This window comes from Lissotriton helveticus, chromosome 2_1, assembly GCF_964261635.1.
Source record: "Lissotriton helveticus chromosome 2_1, aLisHel1.1, whole genome shotgun sequence".
NCBI lineage: Eukaryota > Metazoa > Chordata > Amphibia > Caudata > Salamandridae > Lissotriton > Lissotriton helveticus.
The window spans coordinates 212554213-212570278 of NC_136059.1; positions in this window are offsets into that span (position 1 = coordinate 212554213).

Consider the following 16066-nt stretch of genomic DNA (forward strand, 5'->3'; position numbering starts at 1 on the left):
AGTTCAGACATGGCCAAATGCAAATCAGTTTGACCCTGTGCCTCATGGGAACAGTCCAGCCCGAACTGCCAAGCCATGCCTTTCCTGGACCGGAATCAAACTTCCTAGGATCGGTTTTTGGCATTCAAGCCGTCTTCAGCCAGGCTTGCTTGAATCCAGTGGCCAAGTGAACAAGGGACTCACGTCTGAGCATACCCTGCCAAACTTAGGGCGAACAAAGCGATACAAAAGGGGATGATGGACGGAGCGTTTGAACAAATCAAACACTCACCCCCAGTCAACTGATCTGGGTTTAATCCATCATCATTCTTTAGTTCACTCAGCCACCCCAGTTCAGACATGGCTATATGCAAATCAGTCTGACCCTGTGCCTCATGGGAACAGTCCAGCCCGTACTGCCAAGCCATGTCTTCCCTGGACCGGAAACAAGCATCCTGGGACCGGTTTCGGATTCATAATCCTCATCAGCCAGGCTATCTTGAATCCAGTGGCCAAGTGAAAAAGGGATCACGTCTGAGCATACCCTGCCACACTTAGGGCGAACAAAGCGATACAAAAGGGGATGATGGACGGAGCGTTTGAACAAATCAAACACTCACCCCCAGTCAACTGATCCGGGTTTAATCCATCACCATTCTTTAGTTCACTCAGCACCCCAGTTCAGACATGGCTATATGCAAATCAGTCTGACCCTGTGCCTCATGGGAACAGTCCAGCCCGAACTGCCAAGCCATGTCTTCCCTGGACCGGAAACAAGCATCCTGGGACCAGTTTTGGATTCATAAACCTCATCAGCCAGGCTATCTTGAATCCAGTGGCCAAGTGAACAAGGGACTCACGTCTGAGAATACCCTGCTACACTTAGGGCGAACAAAGCGATACAAAAGGGGATGATGGACGGAGCGTTTGAACAAATCAAACACTCACCCCCAGTCAACTGATCTGGGTTTAATCCTTCACCATTCTTTAGTTCACTCAGCCACCCCAGTTCAGACATGGCTATATGCAAATCAGTCTAACCCTGTGCCTCATGGGAACAGTCCAGCCCGAACTGCCACGCCATGTCTTCCCTGGACCGGAAACAAGCATCCTGGGACCGGTTTCGGATTCATAATCCTCATCAGCCAGGCTATCTTGAATCCAGTGGCCAAGTGAACAAGGGACTCACGTCTGAGCATACCCTGCCACACTTAGGGAGCACAAAGCGATACAAAAGGGGATGATGGACAGAGCGTTTGAACAAATCAAACACTCACCCCCAGTCAACTGATCTGGGTTTAATCCATCACCATTCTTTGGTTCACTCAGCCACCCCAGTTCAGACATGGCTATATGCAAATCAGTCTGACCCTGTGCCTCATGGGAACAGTCCAGCCCGAACTGCCAAGCCATGTCTTCCCTGGACCGGAAACAAGCATCCTCGGACCGGTTTTGGATTCATAATCCTCATCAGCCAGGCTATCTTGAATCCAGTGGCCAAGTGAACAAGGGACTCACGTCTGAGAATACCCTGCTACACTTAGGGCGAACAAAGCGATACAAAAGGGGATGATGGACGGAGCGTTTGAACAAATCAAACACTCACCCCCAGTCAACTGATCTGGGTTTAATCCTTCACCATTCTTTAGTTCACTCAGCCACCCCAGTTCAGACATGGCTATATGCAAATCAGTCTGACCCTGTGCCTCATGGGAACAGTCCAGCCCGAACTGCCACGCCATGTCTTCCCTGGACCGGAAACAAGCATCCTGGGACCGGATTCGGATTCATAATCCTCATCAGCCAGGCTATCTTGAATCCAGTGGCCAAGTGAACAAGGGACTCACGTCTGAGCATACCCTGCCACACTTAGGGAGCACAAAGCGATACAAAAGGGGATGATGGACAGAGCGTTTGAACAAATCAAACACTCACCCCCAGTCAACTGATCTGGGTTTAATCCATCACCATTCTTTGGTTCACTCAGCCACCCCAGTTCAGACATGGCTATATGCAAATCAGTCTGACCCTGTGCCTCATGGGAACAGTCCAGCCCGAACTGCCAAGCCATGTCTTCCCTGGACCGGAAACAAGCATCCTCGGACCGGTTTTGGATTCATAATCCTCATCAGCCAGGCTATCTTGAATCCAGTGGCCAAGTGAACAAGGGACTCACGTCTGAGCATACCCTGCCACACTTAGGGCGAACAAAGCGATACAAAAGGGGATGATGGATGGAGCGTTTGAACAAATCAAACACTCACCCCCAGTCAACTGATCTGGGTTTAATCCATCACCATTCTTTAGTTCACTCAGCCACCCCAGTTCAGACATGGCTATATGCAAATCAGTCTGACCCTGTGCCTCATGGGAACAGTCCAGCCCGTACTGCCAAGCCATGTCTTCCCTGGACCGGAAACAAGCATCCTGGGACCGGTTTCGGATTCATAATCCTCATCAGCCAGGCTATCTTGAATCCAGTGGCCAAGTGAACAAGGGACTCACGTCTGAGCATACCCTGCCACACTTAGGGCGAACAAAGCGATACAAAAGGGGATGACGGACAGAGCGTTTAAACAAATCAGACACTCACCCCCAGTCAACTGATCTGGGTTTAATCCATCACCGTTCTTTAGCCCACTCTTCCACTCCAGTTCAGACATGGCCAAATGCAAATCAGTCTGACCCTGTGCCTCATGGGAACAGTCCAGCCCGAACTGCCAAGCCATGCCTTTCCTGGACCGGAATCAAACTTCCTAGGATCGGTTTCTGGCATTCAAGCCGTCTTCAGCCAGGCTTGCTTGAATCCAGTGGCCAAGTGAACAAGGGACTCACGTCTGAGCATACCCTGCCAAACTTAGGGCGAACAAAGCGATACAAAAGGGGATGATGGACGGAGCGTTTGAACAAATCAAACACTCACCCCCAGTCAACTGATCTGGGTTTAATCCATCATCATTCTTTAGTTCACTCAGCCACCCCAGTTCAGACATGGCTATATGCAAATCAGTCTGACCCTGTGCCTCATGGGAACAGTCCAGCCCGTACTGCCAAGCCATGTCTTCCCTGGACCGGAAACAAGCATCCTGGGACCGGTTTCGGATTCATAATCCTCATCAGCCAGGCTATCTTGAATCCAGTGGCCAAGTGAAAAAGGGATCACGTCTGAGCATACCCTGCCACACTTAGGGCGAACAAAGCGATACAAAAGGGGATGATGGACGGAGCGTTTGAACAAATCAAACACTCACCCCCAGTCAACTGATCCGGGTTTAATCCATCACCATTCTTTAGTTCACTCAGCACCCCAGTTCAGACATGGCTATATGCAAATCAGTCTGACCCTGTGCCTCATGGGAACAGTCCAGCCCGAACTGCCAAGCCATGTCTTCCCTGGACCGGAAACAAGCATCCTGGGACCAGTTTTGGATTCATAAACCTCATCAGCCAGGCTATCTTGAATCCAGTGGCCAAGTGAACAAGGGACTCACGTCTGAGAATACCCTGCTACACTTAGGGCGAACAAAGCGATACAAAAGGGGATGATGGACGGAGCGTTTGAACAAATCAAACACTCACCCCCAGTCAACTGATCTGGGTTTAATCCTTCACCATTCTTTAGTTCACTCAGCCACCCCAGTTCAGACATGGCTATATGCAAATCAGTCTGACCCTGTGCCTCATGGGAACAGTCCAGCCCGAATTGCCACGCCATGTCTTCCCTGGACCGGAAACAAGCATCCTGGGACCGGTTTCGGATTCATAATCCTCATCAGCCAGGCTATCTTGAATCCAGTGGCCAAGTGAACAAGGGACTCACGTCTGAGCATACCCTGCCACACTTAGGGAGCACAAAGCGATACAAAAGGGGATGATGGACAGAGCGTTTGAACAAATCAAACACTCACCCCCAGTCAACTGATCTGGGTTTAATCCATCACCATTCTTTGGTTCACTCAGCCACCCCAGTTCAGACATGGCTATATGCAAATCAGTCTGACCCTGTGCCTCATGGGAACAGTCCAGCCCGAACTGCCAAGCCATGTCTTCCCTGGACCGGAAACAAGCATCCTCGGACCGGTTTTGGATTCATAATCCTCATCAGCCAGGCTATCTTGAATCCAGTGGCCAAGTGAACAAGGGACTCACGTCTGAGCATACCCTGCCACACTTAGGGCGAACAAAGCGATACAAAAGGGGATGATGGATGGAGCGTTTGAACAAATCAAACACTCACCCCCAGTCAACTGATCTGGGTTTAATCCATCACCATTCTTTAGTTCACTCAGCCACCCCAGTTCAGACATGGCTATATGCAAATCAGTCTGACCCTGTGCCTCATGGGAACAGTCCAGCCCGAACTGCCAAGCCATGTGTTCCCTGGACCGGAAACAAGTATCCTGGGACCGGTTTCGGATTCATAATCCTCATCAACCAGGCAATCTTGAATCCAGTGGCCAAGTGAGCAAGGGACTCACGTCTGAGCATACCCTGCCACACTTAGGGCGAACAAAGTGATACAAAAGGGGATGATGGACCGAGCGTTTGAACAAATCAAACACTCACCCCCAGTCAACTGATCTGGGTTTAATCCATCACCATTCTTTAGTTCACTCAGCCACCCCAGTTCAGACATGGCTATATGCAAATCAGTCTGACCCTGTGCCTCATGGGAACAGTCCAGCCCGAACTGCCAAGCCATGTCTTCCCTGGACCGGAAACAAGCATCCTGGGACCGGTTTCGGATTCATAATCCTCATCAGCCAGGCTATCTTGAATCCAGTGGCCAAGTGAACAAGGGACTCACGTCTGAGCATACCCTGCCACACTTAGGGCGAACAAAGCGATACAAAAGGGGATGATGGACGGAGCGTTTGAACAAATCAAACACTCACTCCCAGTCAACTGATCTGAGTTTAATCCATTACCATTCTTTAGTTCACTCAGCCACCCCAGTTCAGACATGGCTGAACTGGGGTGGTGAACACATAGCAGGCAGCACCCACCACCACAGCTGCCACCCAGGACACCCACAACAACACATCGTCTTCCAACGCCATGTGGTGGGGTGTCAGGAGAGGCTGGCTGAACAGGGGCGGGTGGAATTTGACTGCATGGCAGCCAAACTAGATGCCACACATTGGTGTCTAAGTCCCATAAGAGACCACTCACAGTCCATAACAGACACCCACAGTCTGCTCCATGCTCTCCAACAACCCATGACCCATGGCTCAGTTCGCTGGAGTCCTGAATCTGAGACAAGGACAACTGTCTAGTCTGAGTGGCTCTAGCGATGTCACCCGGGAAGTGGGGACACATTAAGCATGGGCAAAATTTGCATATTCGCGTTTCGCGAATTCGCGGATTTCCCCGCGAAATCGCCAAAAAATCTGCAAATTCGCGAATTTTACCGCAAAATTGTGGATTTTTTTTAGATTTGCCCTGGAGTACTTTCTAATGGCTAATCCAGTAAGTGCTCCCTCATTGGGTAAATGTATAGTGCTTTTTCTACACTGCAGCTGCGTAAAGGGCCAGAAGATGTGTCTCCAGTGACCATGTGTGCCTGTAACACAGGCACAGGCACACATGGTCACTGGAGACACATCTTCTGGCCCTTTACACAGCTACAGGGTAGTAAAAGCACTATGGGGCAGATTTACAAGCCGCTTGTGCCTCTTTTGTGCTGCAGTTGCATCACTTTTGTGACGCAGCAGCAGCACAAAAGATGCGCCAAGGTGCTGGGTATTAACAACGTGACGCATCTGAGAGATGCATCAAGTTGTAAAGCCCTGCGCCATCAGGAGGCGTCCCGGTGCAGGGGAGGGTGTTCCTGCGCAGGAACGCCTCCTAAAAGTGGCTGAGTGAAATCTACAAGATTTCACTCAGTCACTTTTAGGCCAATGCTGCGTCAAAACCCTGCGCCTGCTTGAAGCAGGCGCAAGGCTTGATGCAGCACTGGGGACAAAGGGCCCCCCAGAGCATTGCTGGAGCTGCGTCGCGCTTGCGACGTAGCTCCATCAATGCGCTGCTTTTACGGCACAGATGCGTGACGCATCTGTGCCGTTTTTGCCACATGGTGCGCCGCATTGTAAATGCGGCGCACCATGGGTGGCGGAGCTGCGGCGCACAATAACTGGCGCATCCCTGGGAAGGCCCAAGTTATTGTAAATCTGCCCCTATACATTTAGCCAACGAGGGAGCACTTACTGATTAGACAGTAGACAGTACTCCAGTTGAGTAGAGGTATTGCACAAAAAGGTGGCATCTTTGTGGAAAAACATGCAGGGCGGGATTCATTCTGCCCCCTGTTAGACTTGTTTTTTGTGCCCTTCTGCCCTCTGTTAGACTCGTTTTTCCCTTGTTTTTCTGCCCTTCTGCCCTCTGTTAGACTCGTTTTTCCCTTGTTTTTCTGCCCTTCTGCCCCCTGGTAGACTCGTTTTTTGTGCCTTTTTGCCCTCTGTTAGACTCATTTTTCCCTTGTTTTTCTGCCCTTCTGCCCTCTGTTAGACTCGTTTTTTGTGCCCTCCTGCCCTCTGTTATTCCCTTGTTTTTGTGCCCTTCTGCCCTCTGTTAGACTCGTTTTTTGTGCCCTTCTGCCCTCTGTTAGACTTGTTTTTGTACCTTTCTGCCCCCCTGTTAGACTCGTTTTTTGTGCCCTTCTGCCCTCTGTTAGACTCATGGAGACCATGGAGCGGACGCAGGCGGAAAGAGCGGCTGTTACGGCTGCACACCAGCGAGAGGTAGCTGGGTTCCTCAATGCCCTAAAGACCCTCTTCATGGCACTGCTGCCACAAGTCCTGGCGCTGAATGCTGCTGCTACCACTACATCCATATCTCCGCCCCCTGATGTGTCGGTGCCACACAGTGCGGCAGACATTCACCCTCCGGCCCCTGAGGTATCACTGCCACACAGTGCTGGAGACAGAACACCACCACCCACATATGAGGCACATGGAACAGCAGAGGGCAAAGATGCGGATGAATCTGCCTTCGTGGTAAGAAGGAAGCAGTAGCATTCATCTCTGTCATATGGACGGTTTCTGCTTGGTTCTGCCCTCTGCATCATCACCTTCCACCGTCCCCCGATACACTCTGCGACACTCACCTTGGACCTCAACATGGCCTGCCATATTCAGTTTGGTCACCAATGACACAGGATTCAGACTACGGACTGTACTCTTCCTTGTCCAATGAACTTGTCATTCGCTAAATGACTCTGGCTGGCCCTCCACGGGCCAAAAATGTAAAGTGAGGTTTGCATGGCCCTGTACTGCTCCAGCTAAAACACTCCAGTGAATGTGCATAAAACATTCATATTCACACAGATGTATCATGTCAATGATCTTTCAAGTGTGGAAGTATGAATGAATGTAGGGTCAGTGATTCCCCCTTAAGTCCATGTTGCTCATGTTGTGGGACTTGGGTCACAGGGTGCCACATTGCTGATTGCGGTACGGGTGGCGCTGACACTACAACAGAGACACACGCATTAGTTACTTCCTTGTCCAGCCCAGGACGGAAGCACGCCCAGAGTCCTGGGGTCATTGTTCATACCCTTATGCTGGAATGGCATATGCCAGGCCAGCCGACTTTGTTTATGCTCACAGGGGGGGTGATAATGCTACAGGTCCCAGGTCTTCCCTGTAGTGATCTGCTCATCACATGTCTAGTTTTCAGCATGCCACAGCCACTCCATCACGGCTGGCTTACACCCACACTACACCTATCCAGCACACGTGTCACAGGACATGTGACCCTGCCAATAAAAAGGGCTGTTACAAAAAGGGGGGTTTTACCCAAAACAGTCACTGGGACCTGGGTGCTAAATGGTACATAGAGAAAGAGGGGTCCCAGTACACATTATCAATTTCATAAAACACTCATTATATACAATAGAATACAAATACATATGAGAGACACAAATATCACACTGTTATTTAATCACAATGTGTTTTGAAATGTATGTATCATTTGCGGTCATACGATTGCAATAGTGCCCCAGGAGTTAGAAGGGTGGGTGGAGGTGTTAAGTGAGAGAAAAGGGATGTGCAGAATAGGTCATTTGTGCAAGAAAAATCAAAGGATAACAAAGCATAAGAAAAACATCAATCTGGCTTTAAACAAAGAGCCAGTTCAAACATTAAGGCAATCAATGCTCTATAACATGTCAGATAACCATGCTATCAGCGCACATATTAATATTCTCAATGTTGGGAGCTCAAGCTGGTTCGGGATGGTATCTGTCGACGTTTTGACCCCCAAATAACAGGTTAGGTACACGTAGGACCTTAGAGCGGGGTCTTCATCAGGACAAGGAAGTGAAGCGGGGCAATTTATTCTGTGAAAAAGGGAGTGAAATGAATGTTTAATAATATACAAAAAGATTAAGTTAAAAAACGCGCTTAAAGCGCTACAGTATAAATAGCCTGTCCTGTTTTCAGTTTCTATTTTTGGCAAACTCTGGGTTTTTTTTTCAGTGTTTTCAATATCTTAAAAAACAGTTGTTATCAGTGGTTACACATTTTCACGCCACTAAAAACAACAGAAAAAGTGTTTTTCCGGTGTTTATGGAACGCTTTGCTTTTATCATTGCTTGCTTTCTGCAATGAAAGAACATGGTATACAGACAGTGTACGTATAGTGTATATGAGGTCCAAAGAGATTTTTGCAAATTAATCTTAGTGTAGTACACCATACAATACTTCTTCAGTGAGTCTTTGGTCATGTGCACTCGCGCTTTCCTTCCCATGTAAACTTCTGTGAAAAGGCCCTCTCAGCATTCATAGCCCCTTGGGGTGAGAACCGTCAGCTAAGGGGCAGAGTTGGGATGACTCTTTCTTTGATGCCACATAAAGCACGAAATTATAAATATTTGCATTTTAGTTCCTGGGCATAAGAAAACAGTGACCCAGAATGGAATAAAAAGTCAATAGCATCCCTCATTAACTCTGCAGATTGTAAAGATGCATTCAGCAAACCATCTAACAAGTGGCAAGGATCTCCTACAGGGAATCACTTCAGCTCGGGTATCAATTCTGACAGGTCATCACACAAATTTTTTATATACGTAGCTGAATCACTACAAATACAAACAATATCACTCCAATCTTTGTTGAACTTGGAAAGAACCTTTTTTGCAGAGCATAACAAATGACACTGAGTTCCATGTTTTCCAAAAGTCTGATGTCACGTTTTCACCACTATCTCAGATGCTTGGTGATATATATACTTGTCACTATACCTTGCATTTAATGTTTAAATCCTGAGGTGTTGGCAATTCACCTCCTATCAATACTGACCCACTAGAAACTATGGTCTGATGTATTAAGGGTTTTTACCCATTCTCTGTGGGCAAATGTGATGACACATATTAGGAAAGATTTTTATGAAACTAGCCATTTTACCTATCAGTGAAAGAATAAAATGCAGCCAAAATATCAAATGTGAGTTTGATTTGTCCTGATTCTCTACAGTTTATAAAATAATTAAACTAAACCTAAAACTTGAAACTAAACCCTGCATCTTTAGACCAAAGGCCATAAAACTGAAAAAAGTAAAAGGAAGAAGAAACAATATTTTAGTGGCATCCCTAAAGAACAAAACTCAAGCAGAATGATGTTAGCCAGTCTTTCTTACTACTAGCTTGCATAACAAATTTACATTGTATTGACCCCTTCAGTAAGAACACTTGTGGGACACCCCCGCGCCGCACGGCCACCAGCTGCTGCGTGTGCCCCCTGTTGTGCCCTCTGCCTCGCTGCCTCCCGGGCTGCCGGCTGACCCTGCTAACGCTGCTCTGCTTGTTGCGATAATCATTTGTGCTTGTTTTTCCTTCACAGGCTTTTACCCTTGGTTAGTGTTTTGGATCAACATTTGTGCTTGTTTTTTTCCCTCATAGTTGTTTTTCCCGTGTTTAGCGTTTCTCTTATCCTGCATTTGTGCTTGTACTCTTTGTTGTTGTCCCGCGTGTTTTCCCGCCTCCCTCGCCGCCCCCCGCTTCCCGCCACCACCGCCGACCCCGCCCCTTTTTTCTTCTGTTTCCCTCCCCGCTCCCGCCTCCCAGCTGCTCCGCCCACCCACGCACTTGGCCTTAAAAGGCGACCGTGCGACACAGGTGAGTGTGACCCACTTGTGGGACACCCCCGCGCCGCACGGCCACCAGCTGCTGCGTGTGCCCCCTGTTGTGCCCTCCGCCTCGCTGCTTGCCGGGCTGCCGGCTGACCCTGCTAACGCTGCTCTGCTTGTTGCGATAATCATTTGTGCTTGTTTTTCCTTCACAGGCTTTTACCCTTGGTTAGTGTTTTTGATCAACATTTGTGCTTGTTTTTTTCCCTCATAGTTGTTTTTCCCGTGTTTAGCGTTTCTCTTATCCTGCATTTGTGCTTGTACTCTTTGTTGTTGTCCCGCGTGTTTTCCCGCCTCCCTCGCCGCCCCCCGCTTCCCGCCACCACCGCCGACCCCGCCCCTTTTTTCTTCTGTTTCCCTCCCCGCTCCCGCCTCCCAGCTGCTCCGCCCACCCGCGCACTTCGCCTTAAATGGCGACCGTGCGAACGCGCAGCGTTGACGCGCAGCGGGCGCGCCGATTGTGCGCCGAAGGCGCGCCAAAGGTAAGCCCGTCTGCGCCCGTCCGCGCCTGGACCGCGCCCAGTGCCAGGACCCCTGGCCCCCACCGACGGAATCCGACCCGACGAACCTACAGCGCCGCCGACCTCATCGCACTCAACACCGGCCGCATCCCAGGATGTCATCGAGCCGCCCCGAAGCACACCCACGGACCCTTCAGCTGCCACGCCTGCAAGTTCACCTGCACCCGGACTCACCCTGCACCAGGACTCGCCAAGCCGACCATCAGCAGCAACCACCTGAAGTGCATCCTGCTCAACACCCGCTCCGTCCACAGACACGCCGTAGAACTCTGGAACCTCCTCGACACCACCGCCCCTGACGTTGCCTTCCTCACCGAGACCTGGATGAACGCCTCCTCAGCCCCAGACGTCGCCATCGCCATCCCGGAGGGCTACAAGATCATCCGGAGGGACCGCACCGCCAACCAGACGGGAGGAGGCATCGCCATCATCCACAGGGACACCATCCGCATCACGACCAACACCGACGACACCCTAACCACCGCTGAACACCTGCACTTCCAGATCCACACCAACCCGAGGACCACCCTCAGAGGCACCCTGATCTACCGACCCCCGGGTCCACGCACACGATTCAGCGAGGACATCGCCGACTTCGTCAGCCCGCATGCACTCCCCTCCGCCGACTACATCCTCCTGGGGGACCTCAACTTCCACCTGGAGAACAACAGCGACCACAACACCATCAGCCTGCTCGACAACCTCGCCAACCTCGGACTCAAGCAACTGGTGACCACCCCCACCCACCTCGCCGGACACACACTCGACGCCGTCTTCTCATCCAGCAAAGACGTCACCTTCAGCCACGCCACTGGACTCCACTGGACGGACCACAGCTGCGTCCACTTCAGCTTCAAAAGAACGACGATCCACCACCACCAGCAACAGGTTGCCCGAAGAAGCTGGAACAAGATCACAGCCGACCAGCTCTCCGCCTCCCTGAGCCAGCACCCCCCCGCCAGCTCAGCGAACCCCAGCCAGGCCGCCGACAACCTCACAAAGTGGATCAACAACGGCGCGGACGAACTCGCCCCTTTGAGAACCCCGCCCAGCAGACCCTGCAGCAGAAAAACCCCATGGTTCACCGACGAACTCAAGAGCTCCAAGAAGAACTGTCGAGCCCTCGAGAAAGTCTGGAGAAGGGAACCAACCACGGACAACATGACCACCCTCAAGCTCGCCACCCGGAAACACCACCAACTGATCCGCGCCACCAAGAAAAACACATACAAGGACCGGCTGGACAACAACGCACACAACAGCAAGGAACTCTTCAACATCGTCAAAGAGCTCTCCAACCCCAACGCCGGAAACAATGACATCACCCCGTCGCAAGACCTCTGCAACTCCCTCGCATCTTACTTCCACAACAAGATTGCGGACATACACAACAGCTTCAGCAACCAACCAACGCAAGCCACAACCACAACAACGCCACCCACCACCACCCTCCGCACCTGGACTCCGATCAGCACCGAAGACACAATCCGCACAATGAACTCCATCCACTCCGGATCTCCGACTGACCCCTGCCCTCACCACGTCTTCAACAAGGCCGACGCTGTCATCGCACCCCACCTGCGGGACATCATCAACACCTCCTTCGACACCGCCACCTTCCCCGAGAGCTGGAATCACGCCGAACTCAGCGCTCTCCTCAAGAAACCCACAGCAGACCCCACCGACCTCAAGAACTACCGTCCCATCTCGCTCCTCCCGTTCCCGGCCAAAGTCATCGAGAAGACCGTCAACAAACAGCTGGCCGCCTTCCTCGAGACGAATGGATCCCTCGACCCCTCACAGTCTGGCTTCCGAGCGAACCACAGCACCGAGACCGCCCTCATCTCTGCCACCGATGACATACGAACTCTGATGGACAACGGAGAAACAGCGGCCCTCATCCTCCTGGACCTCTCCGCGGCTTTCGACACTGTCTGCCACCGCACCCTAGTACAGCGCCTAGGCAACATCGGAATCCAGGACAAGGCACTGGAATGGATCACCTCCTTCCTCGACGGAAGAACACAGAGAGTCCGCCTACCACCGTACAAGTCAGAGGCCACCAAAGTCATCTGCGGCGTCCCTCAAGGATCCTCACTGAGCCCCACCCTCTTCAACGTCTACATGAGCCCCCTCGCGGCCATCGCACGCCAACACAACCTCAGCATAATCTCCTACGCCGACGACACCCAGCTGATCCTCTCCCTGACCAACGACCCCGCCACCGCCAGATCCAACCTGCACGAAGGTATGAGAGAGGTAGCCGAATGGATGACGACCAGCCGCCTGAAATTGAACTCGGACAAGACGGAGGTCCTCATCCTGGGCTCCTCGCCCTCCTCCTGGGACGACTCCTGGTGGCCCCCCGCCCTGGGCACCGCACCCAAACCGACGGACCACGCACGCAACCTGGGCTTCATCCTGGACTCCTCCCTCTCCATGACCAGACAAGTCAACGCCGTCTCCTCGTCGTGCTTCAACATCCTGCGCATGCTACGTAAGATCTTCCGGTGGATCCCCACCGAGACGAAGAAGACGGTCACCCAGGCCCTCGTCACCAGCCGACTGGACTACGGCAACGCCCTCTACGCCGGAACCACCGCCAAGCTCCAGAAAAGACTCCAGCGGATCCAGAACGCCTCGGCCAGACTCATCCTCGACATCCCCCGACGCAGCCACATCTCCGGACACCTGAGAGATCTGCATTGGCTCCCGGTCAACAAGAGAATCACCTTCCGTCTCCTCACCCACGCGCACAAAGCCCTACACGACCAAGGCCCGAGCTACCTCAACAACCGGATCAACTTCTACACTCCCAAGCGCCTCCTCAGATCAACCAGCCACGCCCTCGCCGCCGTCCCCCGCATCCGAAGAGCGACAACAGGAGGAAGGTCCTTCTCCTACCTGGCCGCCAAGACCTGGAACTCACTCCCAACCGACCTGCGCCTGACCCAAGACCACCTCTCCTTCAGGAAGAAGCTCAAGACCTGGCTGTTCGAGCAGTAGCGGCACCCCCCCCCCCCCATCCCAGCGCCTTGAGACCCTACGGGTGAGTAGTGCGCTATATAAATGACCTGATTGATTGATTGTTTGATTGAACACAATGACTCTCTCACTTTCTTTTTCCTTTCTTTGAATGGCATTTATTTTGTGGTTGTGCAGGTGTTTTTTCAGTGGTTATATGTGTTCCCCTGGTGAGGGCTATTTTTCTTTCAGTGGGGTTTTATCAGTTATTATAGCTTTAAAGCTAAAACCCCACAGCCTAAGTATAAAATACTAATTACCATGGGTGTTGGGCCGTCCGGCTCAAAATGGGAAGAGGAGAATGAAGAATAATCTATAAACAGCAGGGTAAGATTATAATTAGCAACAAAGTTGGTGCACTTAATCAGACCTAGACGTGCACCGTGGTGAAAAAAATCACTCTCTTGAGAAGGAACTCTGTGTATTCTCCAATGGGTTAGGATGGCTTAAGGTCGATGCCTTCACGGTCATCACTATCCTTAAAAAATTCAAAAACGCCAAATGAGCCAAAGATACGGACAGGATTAGTTAAAATGTGGGAAATTATCAAAAGCGCGCATATCAACAATCACGTGTATGCGCGGTTCACTGTGGCTGCATGTCAGAATAGACGAGCCACAGTCGCAGTCTCTGTATTCTGAAAAATCAGCGGAGGAAGAATGAAACATAATGCCCGCGTGTGTTGTCAAAAAAAGGCCACACTTGTTGAGCATAATATGGGTGCAACGTAACCAAGGAACCTACCTCTGAAGCCAATACACAAGAGGTTCCAATGGAGTCTTCGTGGTTTGCTTTAGCCGCACTACGCGATTCGGATGGATTTGTACGATTCGTACGGAAACGGCTACGAATACGAATCGTCGGACGGTTTTCTTTCCCGAATCGGAATCGACCCCAAAGTGTTATGAAAGCAATTAACCCGACGTGGGCCTGCACTTGCTACCTGGTTAGGAAAACAGTTTTAAGGTATAACATGCAAAAATATCAAAATACAACTTCCCTAGTTCTTACAACCTTCCTCCTCTCTCCTTACAATAAATTATGCCACCCTTAATCTATTTTTAAAAATGTTAAATTGCCTCACCTGGATGCAGCTCTTCCTAACTTCTGATCTGGACCGCGACAATCTTCGCAATGACGAAACTTCCGTACAAGTGACGTCATCTCTTTTTGTAAAAAAGAAAAAATGAAAATTTCTCTCATTGACTTCAATAGAAAACCGTGGGAAAACCTAAAAATAAAATAAAAATGATATGTTACAATACATTTAAAAATATATGTTTATTTTTAAAAATGAACCACTAATAAAGTTTAAAAATATATGTTTTTGATTATTTTAGATAACTGCATTATATTTTATTTAAATGTAATAAAATTACATACAGAACTAATAATGTGTCAATTCATTGTTTTGTTAGCTATTACATTTTTTATTACTTACATTCATGTTTTTAGACATTTTATATGACTATGCAAATGTTGTACGTCTATGTTTTTTCATTTTTAAAATAATAATATATTTTTATAGGATTAATAATTAAATTAAATAAATGTAAACATGTTTTAAATGTTTTAATGATAGCTTATAAATAAACCTTTATATACAATCCACTCCCTACCCAAAAACCCCATGAGATTGTTTGCATATCACTTTTATTAATTTTAGGAATTAAAATAACATTTACATTTTTACAATAAAATATGTTTTAAATTAAGTAAAAAATTATACTCAAGTATTAAAAATAATACCCGAGTATTAATACACTCCTCCACCAAAACCACCTGTTTTCCATGCATCCTGTCCCAGAGGACAGGTACCAAAGACTTTTTTATTATTTAAAAGTAAATATAATTAAAATATATATATATTACTAAAAATAAATATCAATTAATTACCAAGTATTAAAATGAATACATGTGTATTAATACACTCTCCCACCAAAAATCCCTATTTCCCATGCATCATGTCTCAGAGGATAGGTGAAAACTCCTTTTTTATTAATTTAAATATAAATTATTTGTAAATGTTTCTAACAATAAAAATAAATTACTAATAATTCTCAATTATTAATATTTATACCTGAGTATTAATACATTCCCCCACCCAAAACCCTTGTTTCACATGCATCCCGTCCTACAGGATAGGTGCGAAAGCTTTTTTTATTAATTTATTATAAAATATGTTTTTAATAAACTATCAAGCAAAGAATATCATTTAAAACTCAAGTATTACAATTAATACCTTAGTAGTAATACACTCTCCCACACAAAACCCTTTTGTCCCATGCATCCTGTATCAGGGAATAAGTGCAAAGCACATTTAATATATATTTTAATAACTATAATATATTTTAGATAGTATTAATACACTACCCCACCCAAAACCCATCATTTTAAATTAATTATTTTGTTATATA